This window comes from Rhea americana, unplaced genomic scaffold (genome assembly GCF_003343005.1).
Source record: "Rhea americana isolate MKP2758 unplaced genomic scaffold, rheAme1 scaffold_254, whole genome shotgun sequence".
NCBI classification, from domain to species: domain Eukaryota; kingdom Metazoa; phylum Chordata; class Aves; order Rheiformes; family Rheidae; genus Rhea; species Rhea americana.
Window position 1 is genome coordinate 343654 of NW_028186373.1, and position 24366 is coordinate 368019.

The 24366-nt window shown below is 38.7% G+C and overlaps 1 protein-coding gene and 1 non-coding gene across 3 annotated transcripts in view; one reads left to right on the forward strand and one right to left on the reverse strand.

Annotated features, from left to right (window-relative positions):
- The window catches only part of SKI (SKI proto-oncogene), a 115651-nt gene that overhangs the window by 16095 nt on the left and 75190 nt on the right, over positions 1 to 24366 (forward strand). The gene's annotated exons all lie outside the window — the stretch shown is intronic.
- Positions 5870 to 5944, reverse strand: TRNAS-ACU (transfer RNA serine (anticodon ACU)). The gene has a single exon. It is a non-coding gene; the product is annotated as a tRNA-Ser (tRNA).

The following is a 24366-nucleotide window of genomic DNA, read 5'->3' on the forward strand; positions in this document are numbered from 1 at the left end:
CAAGTGATAGAATTCTTCTTTCAAAGAATTTTGAATGCCRAAACTGATTCCCTTGGAAGTAAATCTGTTGTATATAGGAGAATGCGGTAGTGATCACAATTTAAAGATAAGGGAATAATTAACAAGAACATAAACACTCTAGTTCTGGATCATACTGGAATCAGTTACGATGTTCTAATGTTCTCAACAGTAAAAAAAAAAAAAATGAAAACCTCAGCTGAAAGCTTAGATTTCATTCAGAAACTGTCCTTGCTTTTTCTTATTGCCCTCGGTGTACTTTACTTACAGCTTTCTTCTTCACAGGGAGGGGCTAGTGTAATGCCCAAACCATTCCCGTTCTTCACTGAATGATATGCAAATGTAGTCAATTAAGCAGGGGGATTTTAATTAGCAGTTTAAGTTCATGTGTGAAGTGCCTTGCCTTAATTACTTAACAGTTTTGTTGTAAATTTGCTAAGTTATTTTTTTCCCCACAGAACTATCAAAACTGTGATTTTTTTTTTTAAGGTAACGTTTTCAAATGCTGTGAGTAAAGCCCAGTGTGTTTGACCTTAGTGCTGCTTTTGTGTATGTGTCCCTTTATTTATAAAGCTCTTTTCAAAGCTGTGGAGACAAAGCAAAACTATGTTTATTGTCTCAGAGTAGAACATTACATTTAAAAGAGAAAATAATTTAAGGCTTTTGGTACTTAATTTGAAGTGAAAGGACATTTATTTATTGTACTTGTGTAGCTAGATTACACCAACATAGTAGTGTTTGTCCAACTGCCAAATATAGTTGTGGTGCACTGCGAATGGTTGTTTTTGTTTCAAGTTCTGTTTGCACAAGTTGCTTTCCTATGCTGTTGTAGAAAGTCAGTATATTGGTGTGTTCGTGTGGTTGCAGTAATGCAAGGAATCTAGCATTACTATAAAAATAATACTTATGTGCTTGTGCATACTTTGTCTTGTTCTTTTTGTATCACATCATCTTATTTGGATGGAAGGGTGAATAACCATTAAGTTCTGTGATGCTCTAAAGGCCGTCACTGCCAGTCTATAAAGTGATGCGATATCACCCATCATCAGAATCCTCATGAGATTTACATATGCCTCAAGACTGTAAGGCTCATTCTTGATCACTATAGCTTTGTGTTTTATTATCTATTAGTATTATGGTGACATAAATTAAAAGGACAGTTCTTTATAAAAGACTTTATACAAAAGCCTCAGGATGTCTTAAGACCGAGCAATTACAAGAAAAAGACATTGCTGCATTGAAAAGGACCTCTCTAGTCTAGACCAGGATCATCTGATTTAAATCATCTAAATTATAGCTGGATTTGTTCGTTCTTCTCTTTCTTCTTTTCCTAATTCCCTACTCCTTCACCCCAGTGTGAGAAACTCTGGGAATGAAGGAACTAAGGGAAGAACATAGGAGATGGGAAACAAGGTTGATTTCTATAAATTCCTCCCTTAATAACTCCAAATAATATTTTAATATATCCCAGGACAGATACTAGTATGTGACCCTACTTTCCTTTGATATATCACAGCAGATGGTCCCAGTTCTCCCTTTCCTCGTGGCTTTGTCAGCTAAGACTCCTGGTATATTGTGGATTTCAGTACAAGTGAGTGCAGTTCTCCTGTTCTGATACCGATTTTCACTAACAAAAAATATTTATCCCTATCATAGCAGACACATCGAAGCTGGATCTTGCTAACCTTCACACACTTAGCTTGTATGTATTTCTCTCTCATTTCCCACACCCTCTCCTCAAACTACCATATACCAGGTGCCAGTATAAATGCACATCAACAGATAGGAATGAAAACTCATAAAAGGTCTACAGGAAATTTAGCCATGAAACCCCATGGTATAATACAGCATTTAGTTTGAAAGATGCTGTTTAGGTACAGAGAGGTTCCCTTGGCCTCACAGCTACATTATCGTTATTTTAAATGTGGCATTTTACATAAAAGTTCAGAGAAACAGCTGCCGCCTCAGTTTTTAAACACCTCTCTAGACATTAGTCAGGTGATAAGTGCATGGGGTTAAGAGTTGGGATAGTCTGCTCGCTTTACATGCTCACATTACATATGCAGAGCTGCCATTATTGAGCAGAAATGAAGCTCCTCCTCAGAGCAACTGTAGTATGTAGGCAATGAGGCTCTTGCATAGAAAAAGASCCATTTGCATTATGCTCCTTTCTGCAGTGCCTGCATGAGTTTGAAAAAGCCACAACAGGAGTATTCAGGAAGTCAGGGAAGGAGAGAGAGTGTTTGGTGGTAGGGTGCTGGGCAGGGTTTGCCTAAATAAACAAACATTCAAGAATGCATATATAGTACTGGGTACTACGTGGCTTCACCAGTAGTTTCTTAGGATGATAGGTAATATGGCTTTTATGGCAGAAGTGTTTTTATTGCTGTCTGACTCCTATGCTGTAGGACTGAGTCATGGTGAACTCTGCTACAGTGAAAAAATTTTCTGTGATAAAATGGTCTGCAAATCTCCATCTGTTTTAGTGCCTCATAGCAGTATGCTAATCGTGATTCCTTTGAATACTTAGTGTATAGTTGGTTATCGCTACATGCAATAGAGATTCAGAAATTTCATTTTACTTTTTAAAATTATTCGAAGTCTAAGAGTATGATAAAATATCACATCCAAATTAAATGTTGGATGTTTTCATTTGTTTGTTCTCTCTGTGCTTTTCCAGGCTAGATTCTGGAGATGCTTTCTTCATATTTGCTATTGTTATTTATTTGATTAAGATCCTGTGTTGGTGCCAAGATATTATTTAACAAACTTCTTTCCAGTTCAGCTGGGGCAACCCTTTTGTTGAACCTTCTTTTGGACTGTGTTCCCATGTGCTGCAAAGGCACTGACACATGACCTCATCACACACACAAAATCCTAAATGTCTTGCCCCTTGCCAAACCTATCACAAAACTACCCATCACTCCCTTTTCAGGATCCCAGATGGTAAATAACAGCAGGAGGTGAAAGAGGAGCTTTGTCTCCATTCTCACTCCTGTTTTAAGTATTCTGTGTCTGTCTGTTTCCCTATGCCTTTCCCACTCTGCCCATAAATTAGCAAGCCAGCTTTTCTGACAAGGAAAGACAAAATGTCCATAAAGCTGCAGTAACATCACCCACTCAGGATAACGTTTTTGAACAGTCTTAGTTTTCATTCTGTCTGATTGTGATTTCTCTTCATTTGGGTAGAACATCTCTCTGGACTGACTGCTACACTATTTAGGGAAATGCAGCTTTTACTGAGTATCAGCCTGCTTTTTATAATTTCTGTGGCACATTCAAAAAGAAAGTACCCACACATTGAAGTTCACCTATAGCCTGGACGATTGGGCTCTGACTACCAAAAAAGTAATTCTACAAAGAGCTGTCTTTTTTTTCTCCCCCCCTTTTTTTTTATTTGATTAAAACCAAATTTGTAACACAAACTAGCAGTTCCTGTTAGATGGGATACCCTGGGAGCAGCTGGCCTTATAAACTTCTAAAGGAGTTTATAAGCGAGGCTGTGAAAGGAGCAGGAATATGGTGAAAAGAAGCAGTAATAAGGTCAGTGGATACAGTGATGCAACTTCAATTGCTGCGCAACTCGTGCTCATTTACAAAAGCTATGCTTCACTCCTAAAATTCAATGAGCAGGATATTGTCTCTGCATACTCTTCCCATGGAGTTTCCCTCAGTGGCAACCATTTCCTCTCACTTTGTACAGAAAAGATGATTTGGACTTTTTTGCAGAGAGGGGAAGTTCTGTAACGTGAACTGCTCTAGTGTTGCTTCTGAAATAGTCTTAACAGTATCTAGTCGTACTGAGGAGATGATAAAATTAAACTAGATGTTTCTGTGTGTTTTTTTTTAGGGGGGATGGTAAGTGTAAAGGACATGTAAAATTTACATGTTAAGCACTTATCTCTCAAAACCAAGTATACATACAAGGATAAGAATAAGAACTTTATTTTTTTGGCCAGTGCATGCTTGCTCACACGCTCTCTCTTGGCAAGTTGTTTTGCTTTTGTTAATTACGATATTGAATATTCTTTATCCGCTTCTGATTCAAAAACCAACCTGCATTCATCCTGAACCTTATGTCTGGCACCTTTGTGAGTGTGAGATCAGTCTTGCTTTCTTCTGATCTAGGCTGCAGCTGAAAGTCATGACTTTACAGTTTCAGCTGATTGGAGATGAGAGACTGATGAACTGAAATAGTAAAGGATTAATGAATCCCTTGCATACTGAGATTACTGTTCATTTGTCCACCTTTAAAATAAAGTGTTGAATATTAATGAAAAAAGAGTGGGATTGCAAGATCTGGTCCTTCTTACTTCTATTTTTTATCTATTTTTTAATTCTTTCACAGTACTGTTGTAGAAATCCTATATGGTCACAGGATTCCTACCTAGCACTTTGGATGCCAAGTGGATGTTAGCTGGGAGTCCAGTCGGGGTGTTTGGGGCAATAATGCCTTGTTTGCAAATGTCGTGGCTGTAAAACCTAGAGTGAATCCGGGTTTGACCATTTTTGAGCCTTCTTTTTTAAATTGTGAGAAAGGCTAAGATGAAGGGAGTGAAGAGCTCGTGCTTTTTGGCTATTTTCTCTGGTAAGAATAGCTCCTTTTCCACACAGTACATTAATTAGCAAAGTTTCTTTGCCTTCTCTGGAATCTCCTTTATTTCTCCTGAACTGTAATTCTATGTGTAGTTATCACATAAAACAGAACTGATTGGCTCCATTCCGTTATGTTGTGTTTTGACAGCACATTTTGTTCATACTTAGTCARTGCTTTTGAGGCCGTAGTTGCTTGGTCACTTCAATTCAACATAAACTTAGTTGCTGCCAAAACTCCTTTTGGCTTCTGCCCTAACACTGGCCTACTGTTACTGTCACTAGCACTTTTATGGCTGCACAGTGTGTAGCAGCTCACCAGGGAATCAATCTGCCTAAAAAATAAGTCATTATATAGTGAAAGGTGACAAAAATTAACTGGACAAATGTGCTGCTGAGTGTAAGGAATAAGCAAGTCAGAGTTGGTTGGTTTGTTTATTTAATGGTGTTATTTTGTATTATTATTTGAGATTGCCAAAGATATAAAAGTTTCAGAGAAAAGTAAGGTTTACATGTCGGTGCTTTATCCTAAAAGCAAACGGTGTAAGGAACATTTCAATATAGCAGTGATAGGTGGGAGTGCAAATTAGATGGAGTCAAATCATACTTCTTCAGCCCTAGCTTTTGTAATTTGTTAAACCTTTGTGTAGTATTGTGGCTGTTAAAGATTAGGTCAGTATCTTTTCTTTAGCACCTTACTAAGCAGTTGCTGTAAACCGTGAGCTTCTGGGAATGCGTTTTTTATTTAACTTGTAAAAGGCTTCTTGATGGATGAAGCTCTAAAATGAATAGAAATGGTGTCTGCTTTTTTGTTTTCCCGCCTACTCAATACTCCTGCAGTCAGCCCTGGGGTCTTTTCTTTCTGTGGTTGGCAGGACAGAGAGGAGGAAGGGGGAGAGAGAGAGAGAGAGAGAGAGAGAGAGAGAGAGAGAGAGAGAGAGAGAGAGACTGCTGTCTGGGCCCCTGGTGCTGTCAGGAGAAGGTTAGTCGTGCTGTTACCACTGAATCTGAAGGGACAAGCTTGTGGGTTTTATATATATATATATATATATATATATATATGCATGCATGCATGCTGCAGCAGGCAGCAGGCTGAATTAGTGACATTTAGGCATTGTGAAGAGGCTAATTGAGTCACTGGTGCTTGCTGATGGAAACCAGCAAGCATCGTAATGTCTGGATGTGCATAGAATCATAGAATCATTGAATGGTAAGGTTGGAAGGGACCTCTGGAGATCATCTTGTCCAACCCTCAGCATAGCCTGTACGGGGATCGAACCCGTAACCTTGGCATTAGTAGCACCATGCTCTAACCAACTGAGCTAAACCTGCCCCCCAAATGTGCATGTTGGTGTTTGGGTCTATGCTCTATGAAAAATAAACATACTAGGTTTTCTTTAACTCTTTCCTTTTTGCTTGAGCCACTCAGTAGCCTAAGGAATATGAAGAAATTCAAATACATATTTTCAGGAGATCAGTCTTATTTTATTCCATTCTGTTCCTCCTGCGCTATGTGGTAGAAGTGGACAAGAAAACATTAAAGCAGTTCCTTTCCAGGTTGCTGAACTCTTTCCATTTAAAAAATGCAGTCTCAAGTTAGCCTTTGGTTTTAGTAGAGATGTCAGAATTCTGAGGTGACAGAAGGTAAAGAACTGAAGCCGTCCATGATGGATGATACATCTGCGCCACGTAGGTATGACAGATGAAGTCTTTATTGGAATTTGGGTTGGCATCCATCTCAACCCACTCCACCTTCTTCAGCATTGTGTCAGTAATGTACACTTGCTGGTTGCACCATGGCTTCTGAATATCTAATCTAGTAAGTGCGTAAACAACTCAATTGTTATTTATGATTATGAGGATTGTAGTGTGGGTAAAGAAAATGTTAGCTTTAACTGGATTGTAAGAAGAATACATTGAAAATATGCAAAGCTCACCTAAAATTTAATATACCCTTGAAGTATATTTTCTAATATGTTGCCCCTCCTGACAAATCTGCCCACAAACAAAGGCCCACCTTCTCTTTTGGTCACAGTGGTTGTTATAACAGTTATGGCTTGATTGACTTCAGTAGAATTGCTCCCAATTTACAGCATTTTAACTGGAAAACAGAATTAGATTCTTGTGTTTTTCTTTGAAGTATGCAGAGCTCTCAGGGAGGCTGTTGTGCTGAGGGCATATTGCTTTCAGTGATTCTTTTTAATTTTGTTTTGAACTTTTAAGAAGAAAAAGACACCTCTCAATCTAAACCAGAAGCATGTGTATGAAAAAATAGTAAGATTCAGAGAGGCGAATGGTGGGTTCAGAACCTTGTGAGTCATTGCAGAGAGATTGACAGTTTGGGAGCATGAATGCGGAGGAGTGAGGATGGGATGCTCAGGGGCTGATGAGATAAGGGAGTCTATAGAATGTCAGCATAGGGGTCAGCAGCAGCATGCATCTCATTCCAGAGTTAAGCATTGGAAAATGGCATTCCTTGATGATAAACACAATCTGACAGTTCTGAGCTAGCTACAGTGTTCACCACCGCTACCACTACCATCACCACCTCCTCCTCCTGCTCCCYCCCACCCCCCACTTTCCCCTCCCCACACACACTTCCCTTCAACTACATATCAGTGGATGCTTGGAGATCATGCCTGTTCTTGCCTTCAAAGCAGCAACAAGAAAATATTTAAAGCCACAGGCACACCTTACAGGCTTTGCAGGGTAAGTCAAGTTAGCAAGAAATGTGTGTACTTTAAAAATTTTGTCCCTATTCAGGCCTCTCAATTCTTAGTTGTAGTTAATCAGTTATTTTCTGTGCAGAGATTATTCAGCTTTACTGTATTTTTAGCATATATTTCTTGTCTTTCTTTTTCTTTCTTTTTTTCTCCTTTGCCTGTGTATATGAAAGAATTTTCTTCTGTGCGTGGGCAGGTCTGGACTTGAGGAGCTCCTGGAGTTAGCTACATAGAAGTTCGTTCATTCCTCTTCTGAAATTGCTAGGTGTTAGCTAGATAGAATTTGTTATCGGGTAGTGGGGAAGGAACCGTCCTCCCATTGTTAATACTAAAGGTGCAGGGAAGTAAAATTGTGGACAGGGCGAAAGACCAARTCAAGAGATCTTTGTTGTAGTCCTTATTTGACTCCATTTTASTGGGTGACCTTGGGCAAGTTACTTCACTTCTCTATGAATCAGGAATAACAAATGTTTACCTTCCTGCCTAACAGGGGTTAAGAGGATTTTTATGAAGCATTTTATATATGTACAACATTGTATGATGGCTGAGTGGTGTTGAGGTTTTTTTGAGTATGTGTGAGAGGTGCTAAAACTTTACCTAACCCTGAGCCTCACGTAAAACTAGTTGCAGGCTTGTGGTTAATCTGAATTTATGTAAGATGGAAAAGATTAGAAGTGCTGTCCTCAGAAACTGTTGACATCCTCTGAAGAGAAAGTGAAAAATCCCATTTTTCTTTTTATAATTAGAACTGCAATAAAAGAAAAAAAAATAGTTTTTGGATTGTGTGTTTCTTGTGGTAATATTTTGGGGATGGGGCACAGGAAGGCTTCTGTTAAACTAAGTACGTATTATTTTTCTGTAGACCTTTTGTGAGACCTTAAAATCCAGCTCTTTTTGCTGAGGGGGATTGGGAGAAGTAATGATGAAACATTGTGCTGTATTTATATTTTTGAATCCTGAAAACTGAGCTTTGGCAGGGGAATCAACAGTACAGAGACCCATGAGAAGGTTGCACAAGCACTGCTTCCAGGGTGTCACTTTTGTGATGWCAAGCAAAACGTCCTCTTTAAATCAATACCACAGTGCAGCTATGCTGCTCTGAAAGTGTGGTCATAGCTTGGGGCTGGGAGGCATTCCAATTTATAAAGGAGAGAAGGATGTGATCCTCATCTTATCTGGTCTCTTACATGGGGTGGAAAAAAAGGCTGGAACGTTGTTAAGAACACCCTAGAAGACCTATATTGTTGAGGGGGAATTTTGTTGGTCAGGAATTGAAAAATATGGCCATGAGTCTGTCTTATATGCTCCTCTTGCAAGCTATAATCAGRTGAGGATGGAAATGAGGCTCAGAGTGACTTGATAATGGCCGTGGCCCAGGCTTGAACCATGTGAAGAATTAGTGAAGGATTTTTAAGGTTTTGTGGATTTTATTCCTAAACTCTGCCAATATTCCAATATTTCACTTTGTTTCAGTTACTCTATTAAAAAAAGGACTCCATGTTTGGGTTGAAATTGTAGACAGACAGACATATGTAAGTAAAGCATTTTATTGTAAATATTTCGGCTTTGTAGTTTGTAGATCTTCTCAGGCAGTGTAAGTAAATTGTATAATGACGACTGTCAAAYAACATTTTCTGTCCCTGCTCTGATAGCCAACAATCTGAGATTGTGTTGACAAGGCAMGTTCAGGTTAGTAAGAAACCTTTTTTTCCTGTTGTCTTCTAGATTTCAGATCTTCAGATTGTGCTTCTGACTATGGTGCTAACATTTATTTCTAAAGACTGATCATATTCACTGCATACATTGTGGGCATAATTAATTACAAAATGAACTTGTGACCTGAGGAAACAAACTAATATAGACTTGGTTAAGGATGTCTCTTGTTTTTACCAGTGTATTAAGAAATTACGCAAGAGTCCTGTAGCTCTTTGTCTCTTCCAGTTACGGGTTCCATACAAGTCCTGTCAGGTTGAATGGTACAAAATGTGTAGCCGATTTTAACATGTTTTATGGAAGTTCTGTGATAAAATTATTGTGTTTAATTATATTAGCAGAACATTTGGTGCTAATGTTCTTATGTTTGGWGCTCACTCTTCCAGAAAGAATACATGTGAGTAGATTCTATGCCAGCTGAAAGTATTTGGACATGAGTGGCTACAACATAAACTACACTAAAATCAAAATTATGCGGAACAATGTTTACAACCCATCTCTCTATCCCTTTTCTGAGACTCATTCTTRTAACTGTTTTTTCCTCAAACTCACTGAGACTTTCAAGAGGAGATCTGTGCACTCAAGACTTTTCAGTCCAGACATCTGATAAGGCTACCTGTGGGTGTTCAGTTCAATTACAGAAATACTTTTGTTCTTTAACTTAATCACCTAATCTGTAAACTGGAGAAGTTTCATAAGATCGGATAGTGTCCTGTCTTCAAATGAATCCATTTAAACATCCCCAGCTAGTAGTCCCTGTATAGTGATTGCCCTATTTGCCAAGCTGTCCCTTCTGCAGTTGTGACGCAGAACTGTACTTTATATATTTCAGGTTTCCTCATGGTTTCCTTTTCTAGCCTTCCTTCAGTTGTATTTGTCTCTTTGAATAAATGTGTGAAAGAAACAATCGTATTTTTACTTGTTTCATGTAGCTTCTAAGCATGCCTTTATTCATGGTATTTCACATAGGCTGTCTGGTAAAGTTTGTGTGTGTTACTATCTGTAGTAATGGAGCTTTTGTAACAGAGTGTGTTCCTAAAAACTTGTTCTGCATTTGAATTGTTTTAAATGAGTAGACTTTGTCTTTTAAGAGAATAAGCGCACAGGTATTACCAGTTTGTTGTGCTAAACCATTATTTAGGTAACTCACTATTTACATTTTTGACTCTATGTTCAGATTATTTTCTGGAGAAATGTTATAGTGGTGGAGAAGAAAATTCAAACTGCTGTCCTTTTAATCGTTTTGTGGGAAACAGTTCTTTGCTTCTTGGGTGCAGAATGTATCTTTCTCAGATTGCAAGCAACATGCTAAATAGGMAAGAGAAAAATCTGCCTGATTTCCACCAGAGGCAGAAGTTGCTGGCTGAATTCTCTTCATTTCAAAGTTTGGGAGTTTTTTTTTTTGTTTTTTGTCATGGCTCTGCTGTTTTACCCCTGATACAACCATATTCTGTAAGGGTCATGTGATCACAGTGGGGTGATCTGTACTAAACAAACATGTTACAGAGCTACCTGTGACTGTTTAAAGGGGTAAAAAACTTTAATCTGTTCCTCTGCCCTTTTTTTACCCACTCATTCTCTGCCTTCTATTGTAAGGATAGGTTTGAAAAATCTTTACATAACTGATTTACTTTAAAATTGCATCCTCAGTGGGCTACAGGTTAAGGATCTCTGTAAATTGGAACTTTCCACAATAGACTGAAAGTTTCAAATAAAATAAATACTATTTCCGTGTTCTAAATGCAAGTGCACTGATCAGCACTTCCTCTCTGTATTTGTGGCTGGCTTTTCATGTTACATAATGYGTACTTGCACTGAGATGTGTTTGTCACTTAACTCCTGATTCTCCTATGCAAAGACCCTATCCCAYAGCTTTCGTCAAAATATCTTCCTGTGAAATGAGCACGTTCCAATATGCTTCGTTCATTTTATGGTGCTTTATACTACCTACCTACTAGGGTGATGAAGGGGGTTTAGTGTAAATGAGATACAGTCTGTACATTTCTTAGTAGGAGTAATGGTGCCKTGTGGTCACYGTAATAACTCAGTTGGTTAGAGYGTGGTGCTACTAAWACCAAGGTCACGGGTCCAATCCCCCTATGGGCTATGCTGAGGGTTGGACTAGATGATCTCCAGAGGTCCCTTCCAACCTTACCGTTCTATGATAACAGTGAAGATAAGTTACTGGAAAAATCTTATTCCAGTTTGAGTTCATAGGTCTGATGTTGGMATTTTTACCTTTATTGAAAGCAAAGGGGGAACTCTTATATGGGAATTATCTTATGCTATTCTAAATTTATTCTGTTTAAAATTTATTTGTTTGTAAAGCACTTGAATATACAATGGCTTGGGTGGTGCTCTGAAAGGATAAATCTATGGCAAAAAATAAGGATTTTTTATAATTTCTGTTATGTGAGAGGGTTACTTCTAATGGAATTGTATTGCTTAGTTGAGACAGGTCTTTTGGGGGAAAATTAGAAAGGCTTCAATTCTGTCATGACAGAAGTGAGTCATTGTGAYCTTAACTAGGTCACATAGAAGTTTCCAGCATGGGAGGTTTCTTTCCATATTTGATATAGGTAAGATATTAGAGTAGCCCAGTCTTGTTCACTATTGCTGCAAGGCACGGTGCTTTCTGCCTCAAATAGTCATGAGGCAACTACCCCTACTCAGCATAAATACTACTTACTCCCTGTTGTGAATGTTTTCTGAGGACTTAACTGGGAGCCTCGTCCAACCATTCCCCTTAATAGATATATCTAACCTGGGCTGAAGACTTGGAGAGGTCAGTTGCATTGGAACTCCCAAGCCTTTCAAATTAACAGTATGTTTTGGTTTCTGTTGTGGCCAGAGGCTGTTGTTAATTTTCCTGGAGGAGAGAAAAAATGAAAATGCATAGAGCTGTAACTTCAGTGCTGAGGATCTTTTAATTCACTAATCTATTGTAATGATTCCTGCTTCAAAAACATTTTGTTAGTGTTACATTTGTGTGAGAGGTGTCTCCCACAGTCAAAGCACAGTCTAGGAAAGCTTTAAGAGATGCAGAGTAAACCTCTCATTAGGGAAAGAAAAAAAAAGTCTCCTGTATCTGTCTGCCCTACATGAAAAGCAGTGTCCAAAAACGAAACCAAACCAAACAAAAAAAAGCCCCGTAGCACAACAGCTGGCCTCCTTCCATGAACTAGCCCTATTTCCAGCCTGCTTGCCATGGTACCAGGGGCACTGTCTGTCATTTAGAAGCTGCTCTTGTATGTACATAAACCTTGTGATTTGTGTTCAGAGCTGAGAGTCTCCTAGAGTTCAGCCCTGCTGGAACAAAGTGTTCAAGACAATACTGTGGGATCCAGCTGGAGGTTTAGCATTAATGCAGTGTCAGCCAGATGGAAATGAGGTGGAGAGGACTGCAGAGGGGGTGGGGGATGGGGAATTCCTTCTCCTTAAAGAAGAAAGGAAACAATAGCAACTCTGAAATACATACATTCATATGTATCTATAGTGTTAAATGCTGACTATGAAAATCAGTCAGAAAATCTCAGTTCAGTGCAACTGAGATATCAGTTGTGCTTTGTCTGTGGATGATACRGTAAATAGAGCAGAGACTGCTCTGAGTAAAAGGTGTGTGTAGCTCCACTGACTTTGGATTTACACTGCAATAACTGGAACAGAATTTGCTCATGGCTTGTGACTTTCAAAAGACCTTAGTGAGTTTGTCTATACATTGGGACATACCTTGCATTAGTCTGGTTTTCAGAAAATACAAAGCACGTAAATTCTAAAATTATCAGTACCCAAAGCTACTATTAACTTTTTTGAGATCTTGGTAACTGTTTCTAGATGTAACACGCAGCTTGTGATCTGTGATAGTCCAAACTTAGTCCTTTCTGCTCTACTGATGTGAATGGGCATGGTTTGTGGATTGCTGAGGGCAGAGCAAGTTCCATCAAGTTTTTCAGCCTCTTTTTACTGGATTGCTTTGTTCTGTGGAATGGCTGTGATGGGGTAATGTATCATCTGCTTAAATAAGCTAATAGTGAAATGAAGCTTCTGCCTCCTATTCGTGTATGAGGATTCAGCTGAGACTTTAGATGTCTTTTTGCTCTCGATACCAGAAGGAATTCGACATTAGTGGTTCATTTGTAGAAAAACATGCTCTGTTTAGGCTCCTGCCTGCCATGTAACACTGGAAAGTGGAAACCCATCCAGTGTGCTGGGCCTCTGGAAAATCTGTAGCTATATGAACATGAAGAAACGGGTAGTGTTTGATTCATGTCCAGGAGTATTGAAAGAAAACATCACAGTTTGAGAAGACAAGGTAACTTTCTTCCATTCCATGTTTCTCAGACATAGCCTTCTGTTTTTCTCTGGAGATAAAGGAAAATATTCAGCAGCTCACACCTTCACACCTTGCCTTATGTGAGCCACAAAACCATTGTGTTCATTTAAGGATATTTTAAGGAGCTTGGTAGGTGGCTCTTCTGTGGCACCACAGAGGCAAAGAGCCTGTTCGTATTGTTTATCTTTCTCTTCTATTGGTTTCCCATTTGGACTGACCAAAAGCAGAACTACCTGCATGCAGATTCAAAAAGCCAGTTCTGCTTTCACAGAAAAAAGATTTAGGAAGAAAGAATCTCTCATCATCTTTTGTTGGCTTCTTTTGCTCTTTCCTTTTTTAGAGGAGAGGTCAGCAGGTTCTAGTGAAATCTATTTAAAAAGATTGAGAAATACTGTGTGTTCCATCCCTGTAAGTATTCAGCAATAACTTTTAGAACATCTCTGGAAGTACTATGGTGTCCTGAACACCGTATTTCAGGGCCCCTGTGAGTAGCATCAGATGTTCTCTTAACATCATAGAGCTTGGACAGCTGCAACCAGATAGACAGTGATGCAGTGTCACTTTTAGTCCTCTGACAAACATCTTTAGAGAAAGAACACTTTCTTCATGTAATAAAATGAAAAAAACTTTTATTATAAGACAAGGAAAAACAGCACAATATTATTCTACTTTATGGCCCTCTCTAGGAAACAACACTAAACAAGAGGAATGAGGACATTGTTCGTTGTCCTCTGGAATATTCAGAAATCATTCCTCAAGGGAGTAAAGACTTACAGCATCGAAGTTGGCTGTAGTAATGTGTGGGATGCTGAACTGTTAATTAAATTACCCACAGCATAGATCTCTGGCCAAAGCCTTTAAAAAACATTTAGCAGTCTTTCCTCTGTGTACTAGTATCTTCTGTGAGCAACTTGCAATTGAAGTCAAATCTTGACAAAAAAAAAAAAAAAAAAAAAAAAAAAAAAAAAAAAAAAAAAAAAAAAAAGATTGAGGCTCTCAAACAGTGTAGTACTGATGGTAATAAACAACCAGGAAACTTAGTGATTTATAGGTGATGGGTCAGTACTGGGAAACCTATACTGCTTTGAAAGTGTCTCTTCTAAAGTCCTCCCAAACATGTAGTTCCCAGGCTCCCATTCACTACTTATCTAGAGAATTAATGCCCCTCCCCCCCTTTTTTTTCTTTTTTTCCCCCTCCTCTTATGTATGTTCCCATGGTCTCTGTCATCATGAGCTGTGTTGCTGTGTTCCATTTTCCACAGCCTGTGGCTTCCAGGCTTTTGTGCGACTTCTTTAGAATTTCACAAGTACATCACAAGATGCTATTTTGGTCAGTTGTAGAATAGGGAATGTTTAAGATCTTCAGAATGTCCTTTGCCACTCTCTGTTAGGACTGCAGAAAACAAAACAAATAAACCAAAACTGCTGGTAAATATTACTCCAGCATATTCACTTTTATTTGMATAGATGAGATCAAAAGGTGTTACTTGATCGTCTTCATACTTTATTTTTAGCCTGACATACAGTTTTTCTAAATTGCTCCTCTGCTGCTTGATTCAGGAGCATATGCTTAATCAGTCACAATACGTAATATAGCATATATCTTAATTCAACAAACATTCTTAAGTACTGTGCAAAGGAGCTGGGCTAAGCACACACAAACATGCTGTAGGTGTTTTTGTGTCTGGAGACTTCCTGATAAGAGTGAATGAGGGATAATTTTGATGTGTTTCAACATTTGGTAGGCTTTATTTTGTTAGAGTGTAACTTTCTGTCTGGTCTGAGATACAGAGGAGGCTGTTTTTACTTTTCTGGAAAGTGTGTCCCTTCCTACATTCATTCTGTCACTTCTTTGGAATAGATTGGCCAACTAGTAATTAGTGTTGCTTTTGAAAGTGAGGCCCATTGTCACAGAGCGTCTAGGAGAAACACCTGCCTGCAATCAGCTGAAAGGAACCTGGTAGCAGGAAAGCTTTCCCATTCTGTCGTACTGCGTTCCTGTCTGTTCCCACTCCTGCACGAAGCTTATGTAACTGTCTCTGAAGTAAAAAGGGAGTGACTTCGGGTGGCCGTTTTGATCAGTTAACGTCTCCTCTCTGATGTTGTCTGGAAGGATTTGTTAGATGTCCTTTTCAAAAGGAGAGGCAAGGTGTGTATGTAGTTTCACACATGCATATAGTGCTGCCACATGGGAATTCATGATGCCAGGGCTGTGACAGGAGTCTTGATTAGCCATACAGGCCTTCCATAGTGCTTTGCTTTTCCATTTTGAAAAAATTCCATACACTCAGTATTTAGACTCACTACTGTCCCAGTGACATCACACGCTGTCAGTACTGCAGTCACAGTATTACTGGGAGCAGTGCTTTGCCTTTGCTGCTTAGTTTACCTGAGACCATTAGAATCATTTGCATATGTTAAACAACTATTTTGTGACCCTGTGACAAAGAGTTATTTTATCTGGTCTGTAGAGAAGTAAACTGAGAGAACAACCTGGTGGCTTCTCTCTGGCCACACAAGAAGTCATCTGGTGGACCCTGCAATTAGAACCCCAGAGTCCAGGCTTTACTAGGTTCTGATTGCTTGATAAGTTCTTCTTTCTGGCATGCAGCCTAGGGCAAGGGAGTCTTCACCTCCAGTGCTGTGTTCTGACCTCTATTGTATCTCCAGAGCTGAGAATAAAAGCTGGGAGTCATGACTACCAGTCTCTTGTTTTAAGCAATAAACAGAAGTTTGAGTTCCCAGAGGAAAAAGATGTAGTTAATGAGGGTGTTAATCTGCTAGCTTCCATTGAACTGATACAGCTTCAAGTAAACTGAATGTAGACTAGGTTGCTGATCTGTGACTAGTCTCCCTCCCTAGACACTGTCAGTACTTCTTTCATTGCTAGTACTTCTTTCCTCTGCTCTTGATAGGTACTGATATTTGGGGAGGGAGAGTTGTGTGTTTGTACGTGTGGTCCTTGAATTTTTGGTTGCCCAGCTTTGGGATACTTCTTGGGGGTCTGAATTTTCATAAGATGTATTCCCTGCACTGTGGAAAAAACAACAGTAGAGGCCTACTAAAATACCTCAAGGAGAGTATCCAAACACAGAGATTACCAGAATCACTGGTGAAAATTACTGGGCTCTTTCTGAAGTTATTTTACAGCTGCTTTGCTCATGTTTTCTTATCAAGTGAGTGTTAATGCTTTTTGAATGCCTGCAAAATTACAAAATATAGTGAAAACAGGCACACTAGTGATGTTGCGTGGCATTGCTACCTGTATTGAATGCCCCCAATGAGGCCTGATGAACGTGATGGCTAATTTTAGAAAGAGTACATAGTGGAGGGAATGTCATTAAGGGATAACTACTGTATGGATTAGGACAGCCAGCTACACAACAGTCTTCGCAGGGGTTAGGAGGAAGATGAGTTGCCTAAAGAGGATGTGGGAGAGAAACCAATACCAGGCTTGTGTGTCATAAAAGCTTTTCTTGTAAGCCATAACTTAAGTGCTTTTGAGGGGGTTCTGTGTTGGAGTCGATGTCGCTGAACTCTTCTTCGTATGTCTGTGCTAGCACTTTTTTGTTAACTGCATCTAAATAATCTAAAAATACATCTTAATTTCTGTGTGCTAGATTGGTATAGGTTCTTATAAAATTGCAATCTTTGTAGAAAATGAAATGCACAAACTTTTTACAGATTTTATCAGATAAAAGAACCTGAGATAATGCATGCTGTTTACAGCAGTTTGCACATATATATGCTGCTTTTACTGAAAATTAGAGACTCAAGGAAAAAAATAGACATTTTTAAGATGTATTTTTGTAGTGCACAATTAGATGCAATTTCTGCCTTCCATCTCTGTTTCTTCCCCTCTTCCTCCCAGGCACTTCCCAAGGATAGATACAGATGTCATGCCATTTTATTCTGGAGTTCTTACTAACAAATATGTAAAGGAAGCTTTGTATCTGAGATCTTTTGGGATGTCTCCTTACATGTTTGTATGCTAAAGATTTTTCTCTTAATAGGCTACAAACTTTGAATTATTGCCCTTCTTTAACAGGCTATTAGGACTGGTCAAAAGTTAGGGTGAAATACCAGGCATATGCCACTTCAGGTTGTCTGTGAGCAGCATAAGAAATCTACCCTGTAAGCTCTGTTATGGTTCCTTGACACAGAAATTGGCACATGAAAATCCAGCTGACGTCAGTAGAAATTCTAAGACAAAATTTGTTCTTCTTCATACAGGTTATTCTGTTAATGTAACTCCAGCAACACCTTAGCCACAGTTAGGAAAGTCTGTTTTTCAGATCTGTATTGTTCCATGTGCCCTTGTCTGCGCCTTTATCTTGACTGAGATGCAGCTGTTACCAGTAAACTATTGCCAGATAGCAAGATTCTCAAGAAGTTCAGAGTTTCACAGACATCTTTAACCAAAAAATTATGAATGGTTAATGTGTATTTGATCAGTTTGAGGCAATGTACTGCTCTGATTTTGTGTGATCATTACTCTCGCCTCTGCAGCACATTTGACCTCTTGCATCTGAGCCTGCCTTCATTTTTTTCCCAATGAGCGTGATTTGTGCACTGTTCTTGATATGTTTTGTTTTGGATTTGTTTGTTTTTCTTTTACCCATTTGAATGAATGCATACGGACTTTGGCAATGCTGTACTGTCTTGACAGATGAGAAAGCAAATGCAGTGTTCAAAATTCTTCCCTTTCCCAACATTTCAGCAGACAGCTGGAACCAGGGGTTACAGTGTGGTTGAGTGGAGCTTTTAGTCAGTAGCAGAAAAAAAAGTGTATCTTAAAGAAAATCTATATGCCCCCTTTGGCCTGGTGATATCTTGGAAAGACTTAAAATTGCCTTTTGCACACAAAAAAAAGATTAACAGGAACCTGCTTGCTAATATGGTGCTTCTTTAAAGAAACAGAAAACCCAGAAACCAACCCTCCGTGTAGGAGGAAAAAGATGAAGTTTGGATAACTATCAAAATGCTCTGAGCTGCATTCAAATTAGAGTTTCTTAGAAGCAAAATTACAGGGGAATTAAATAGTACTAGATTGATGCATCATAGTCATCCTTCTGAAATAGTGTTATATGTGAAATGGAGAGTGAGTTTAGCCTTGGTAAGATTTAATTTCTGTTTTATCTAAATTAACAGATCTATGAATTCATATTATCTAAATATTAAAACTCTATCACTGGAACAGAATTAAAAACCTTTCCATTTCTCTGGACATAGGGAAAGGTGGGGAAAATGACAAAATTGAAGCTGAATTTCCTAAAGAAAACAGGATTCATTAAAAAGGCCAAGAACTTTTCCCTTCCAGAATGAATGTATAGCTCCAAAAGAAGAGGTTAGCAAAGTGTATTTATCCACAAATGGACCAATTGGGAAACAGTCTTCCTATTCTCCGATTCTAGTCACTACTGAATATTGGACTACACTGATCATTAAACTTCTTTCTGGGACTCGTCTATGGGTTATTTTTTCATAGTTTTAGTTCTGTTGTTTAAAATCTACAGCAACTTGTTTGAAGTTGCTCTTAATCTAACATACTATGCATCTGTACTTTCATTTGTTTGTTTGTTTTGCAAAGGACTCTGCTCTGCTATCTTGAGGATACCTGCTAACAGTTGGACTTGTTACTTGGTGAGAGTAAGATCAGGATCACAAAGAAAATAGGAGAAGCAATGAGTATTGCAAAGTCTTCTGGGACTGTGTCTTGGGTAGAAAATTATATCATACCAGGATGAAGGCATATAAGAGAACTAAAACTTAAGCGATGAATGAACCTGCATAAATCTGCATCTAAATAAGAAATTTTGTCTAAACCAAGCATACGTACTCATTCAGCATGTATCTGGATGATAATCTTTGAGATACCTTCTGAGCTCCTGTCTGTGCATTTCCTACTAAAGTTCAGGAGAAGTTAAACATGGGTGATGGAGAGAAACACAGAGTTGAGGCTTTCTTTTTGAAAGGATGGGTCTTTTATTTTTTATTTTCTTTCTCCCTCTGTTCATTAAAAAGGTACTATTTGTGGTCATTAGAAGGCACTCAGAGCAATTAGGTCTAACTGTCCTTCTTGATAGCTATTCAAGACAGAAGCTAAAGCAGGATTGTATTGTAAACAACAACAGAAAAGGGGTCACAGTAAACTTTATGGCTTGTTGGTATGTTGTGTGTGGGGGGAGATTAGAGGACAATGGTTCAGCATCCCTGAAAATGTTATTTATCATTGATGTGGGGGAGGATACTGTATTTGAGGGGAATCCTAGGAYGTGAGGTTGTGAACTTTAAGGCTTTTCAGTTAAAATGGCAATGAAGAAGGAAGTAGTGAAATAACAGAATACAGTCACATGACTCATCTCTGCGTCTGACAGGTAACTGCTCATGGTTTGGGGTTAGACAGAAGGAAAAAAAACACCTTATAAGCTATCCTATGCAAGAATGGCCATTCTAGGCATCCATCTACCTCAGTAGCCTGTCTCAGAAAATGGTCAATAGCAAATGCTGAAGGAAAGAGACAAGCTTAAGCATACAGAGATACTTTCTCCAATATATGCTTCCAGCCATGTGCGGCTTAAGGGCTTCCTGAGTTGGAAGTTAACATTCCTCTAATGGCTATTAAACTTAACAGTTTTCTTCTTTGGATTTGTCAGGTCTCTGTTTTACCAGTGTCATCGTCTTTGGTAAAAAGCTAATTCTGACTGACTACTCAAAAAGTCAAGTTATGTACAAACAGTTGCAGACGTTTGAATTATTGTACTGTATCATCGGCTAAGCTGTGATAAGTGAATCTTGTCTGTCCCTGTAGTAAGAATAATTGGTGTAGGTTACTTTTTTATTTTTTTAACAACGAAGAGCTATGCAGCTACATTAATTGAAGAAGGCTGTGCTGATTTACAACAGCCTTTGAAGAAAGAGACATATGACAGTGTACAGGAAAGGAAATACCCAGAGGAGCATAGTTAGTATGTTTAAAATCACTAATCAGATTTGTTAAAATTAAGTCATAGATGGATCTGCTGCCTCCCTACTGGAAGTTCCTGTGGTCCATGAATTTGTTTTTTTTTTTGATTGGAGTTGTCTAATTTCTTTGCTGTGTGATTGGAAGAGATAAAAATCTTCTTTTTAGTATATTATAACCTGAATAAGCATCTCCCCTTCCATCCATTGTGACCTTTTATTCTGCAGTTGGTGTATTTACAGAGGAATCATTCTTGAATAGGTTTTGCAATTTTTTGTGCCCACAAGTCTGTATCTTTCAAATTGCASTTTTCTGTTACTTGTGCTAATGATGGTCACTCATTAAATGACAAGCAGGAGAAAGAGTTGCAGAATGCTCCTGTCAAACAAATTGTCTCTAGTCCTCATTCACATGGCAGCATCAAAATTTGAATCAGCTTCTCAGGGCAAGGAGAAGCTTGTCTTGTGTTTTCCTCTTAAAATATGTTATATGATTTTGGTATTATGCATATTATTATGAATTGCTAACCTGCTGCTGCTTCTAAATCTAGATGTGAATTGCTTGTATGGAATTGGAAATAGATTGATACAAATAGAATCAGTTTCTTTGAGGTTTGAAGGTTTCTGCACTATCCTGTGGTGGGATGGGTAGAACAAAGTTCAGCCCCTTCCAGTTTTATGTGGGGTCAGGCAGTCACTGTGGATTGTAGAAGGCTCTTAGTAGAGTTCACCATCTGGCAATCATAAAACAAGTAATCAACATTTTTTGAGGAGGATGGTGAGGAAACAAGCTGCAGATGATTGTCGTGAGATCACGCCACTACACAGACACCTTTATGGCTCTTCTCTATTCTGGTTGGGTGTCTGCACTAAGGGTCAAAAGTTCAGGCTGTCTTACCCCCCTCTTTTTTCTTCCAAAAATGGGAATTAGGCAGGGAATGCAGAAAGACTGTAAAATGGCTTATCCTGCCTAGCCCCTCCTACCCCTTTCCTTCCTTCTCACGTACACTGTTGCGTGTGTTACTGGTGGAGGCTGGGCAAAGCAGGCTCGTATTGCAGGAGCACTTAGAGAATACAGAAATCAGACACAGCCTGAACTTTGTAAAATGCTCTAGTGAGATGAAACAGCAAGGCAGCTTACCAAACAGCAAACTGGCAAGTTCAGACTTCTCAGTTATTTTATTTGTGTTTTTTTTTTTTTTTTAAGTACAATTAGTAGTTTTTAAAAGGTTTTTGTGCTACTGTACCAGACCTTGGAGGAAAACAGGAAGGTGAGAATTTCAGAAACTGCTGTTTAGAGTAGCGCTCAAGACTGAACAGAGACAGGACACTGCCAGTAGAACAATTCTGGGGAGTACTGTCACAAAGCAGATGCTGTTAAAGGGGAAAACAGGCAGATAATTCAGTAAACGTGACATTTCATTGGATTTTATTGCAAGAAAGTGAAGGTTGGAATAACTATATAATGTTTTTCCTTCCACTGATTTACACACACACACTATAWGATTGTAGTTCCTCCCACTCAGCTGCTTAGCTACTGACGTAGCCACTTTAAGAGTGAAACTTCCAATTTACTATATTGATATGACAGGAATAAATCTGACAGGTATGCTTTGTGCACTAAAAGAATGCCATAGCCATCAGCCTGATTCTGCATCTCATAATGCAAATAAGGAGTATGAGCAATTAATTGCATGAATGCATGCAGCTACACCCACTGCAGAATCAGTGGGCAGTCAGGATGAGGCATAAGATAGTTTTATAACAACAGCCAGAACAAAACCAACAAAATTAAAAAGAAATGTCCAAAACCAGGAGCAAGTAGGTTACTATGGACTGAGGTTAAACTGTGAATGTGAAACACTTTTAAGGTGATAAATCAGCTTTTTCTAACGAGAACTCAAAGTATTTCTTTCTCAGAATAATAAAGGCCATTTTAAAACAGTCAGATGTGGTTAAGGTGAATCATTCTGTACTGTTGTTGTCTCTCCCTTTTCCTCTTTCTCTCCTTTTTCCTCTTTCTCACACACAAAATATACACATTAACAAATTGCTGGAATGCAGAATGCACATCTGGTCTGTATTATTGTGGACCTGACTGTAATCATCACTTGGAGAAAGCTACCTTGGGCTTTTGTATAGAAATGTTTGTATTACACAAAACTCCTGTTGCCAAGCAATTTTTATTAAAACAGCCAGTTTTTGCTCAATCTCATGGCTTGCTGAGGAGCTGAGAAAGCTATAAAATCTATGCAGAATCTCACTCCCAGTTGTTAAAGCTTGAGAGGCTGAGAGTGACTATTAGGGGATGAGTTGATGCTATCTGAGCTTTTGTCTACATTAATAACTTTTCCTCTTGGAATATCCAGTTGTTGTTGCCGTCTTGAAAGCTCTGCTTATCATAGTCATGGTGGATTGCTAAGGCAGACTGGCAGCTGGAATTGTCATCACCGTTTTGCCTGAATGCTGCAGTAGATCTGAGTGACAAGTTGATGGCAAGTTAAAACATCACTACCTATACTAAGCTGGTACTTTTGGTGGAACTGTACCCTAAAACTAATAGTGGGAAAATAAACCAGAAAATACAGTAGTCAAGAGGAAYATGGCAGGGGTTAGTTTTGAGGACAGGAAGGGATGTCTGAAATATTAGAAGCACATACTTTGAAATCTCAGTTCTCAGGACATAATTTTAGAAGTTGCTTAGGATAATTCCTAGAGACTTTGAACACTTACTGATTTAAAGATAATTCACATTAGAGTATTGATCTGACCTGACATGCAATGCTTTCCAGAATTTGGGAACTCCAGAATATTACTATAACTCCAGCAGTCTAGCACAGTGAAATTTGGGTTAATTTCAGTGAAACTTCTCATGCRCAAAGCGTATTCTTTTGGACATACTGTGGTGATGTCAAGTAGTTGAAAGTTAGAAGTAACTACTAGCAAAACTTTATTCGTCTTGTGTTGCTATTCTAGAGGAGTTAGAGTTGTTCTTGGTAGATTAGCAAAATTTTCATGGCAGTTCTCAAGATCTAAGACTCTTGGATTAAGGGTGTAATTTTGCATTTTCAGTTAAAAGCATGTTACATAAATCCTCATGTAGAGTAAATCTCAATAAATGGCACTGAAGATCATAGGACAGGAAGGGGGAAGAAGGAGGGTTGGTTTCTTAGTATTGTGTGAGTTGCAGCTACCTGCCAGAAAGCCACAGAAACCTACCTTACTTTGTGTAGATGTCCATTCACAATATACTTTGCTGGCCAAGCGGCTTTTTTCTGTCCAGCAATTCTGCATGTCCTCATGGAAAGTTCTTTCTTTTCTTATCCAGTGTTATCAGTGAATAGTCGAGGAACTATTACAGAACGTGTACAAGTTTATATCCTGCTCTGACTTACATTGTCATGTTTATTTAGTTTAGTTGTTACACAGAGAAGCAAAGACTTGAACGGATAGACAGACTACAGGTAGTTCATCTTTTTCCAGTGTTGTTTTCTACTTTCCATTTCAGAGTAGAGGTATACTTGCTTACAGATGAAGGAAGACTTACACAATTCCTGTCCATACTGGCTAGCAGAAGCTGAATGGGCCTTATAATGAGATGTAATGTGAAAAACCTTGATGTTTTTTCTCTGCATATCTGGAAATGTATCCTACAGCATATATGGAAGTGTATAAGACTTTCGTGCTAATCATGTGGCAAAACTAACTGATTAGATATCAGGGATTATGGCATGTGAAGGGGCTGACTGGCAGCACTCACGTACTGTGCACACATTCTCAGAAAAAAGAACTTACCCTACTGTTACTCAGTTGTGCCTTAGGGAAAATGCCTCCAACTGAGTCTGTGGCAACTTGGTAAGTCACTGTCCTGCTCTAAATCTGAATAGAAAACAGCGCACTTTGATTCAGAAGCTACTGCAAGACCGCTATGTTCTTATTTTAATGATAGCTACCTGAAAACGGGCTTAGTAGACAAGATCAAGAGTTGATTTAGACTAGAATGTTATTTCTGTCAGAGATTAG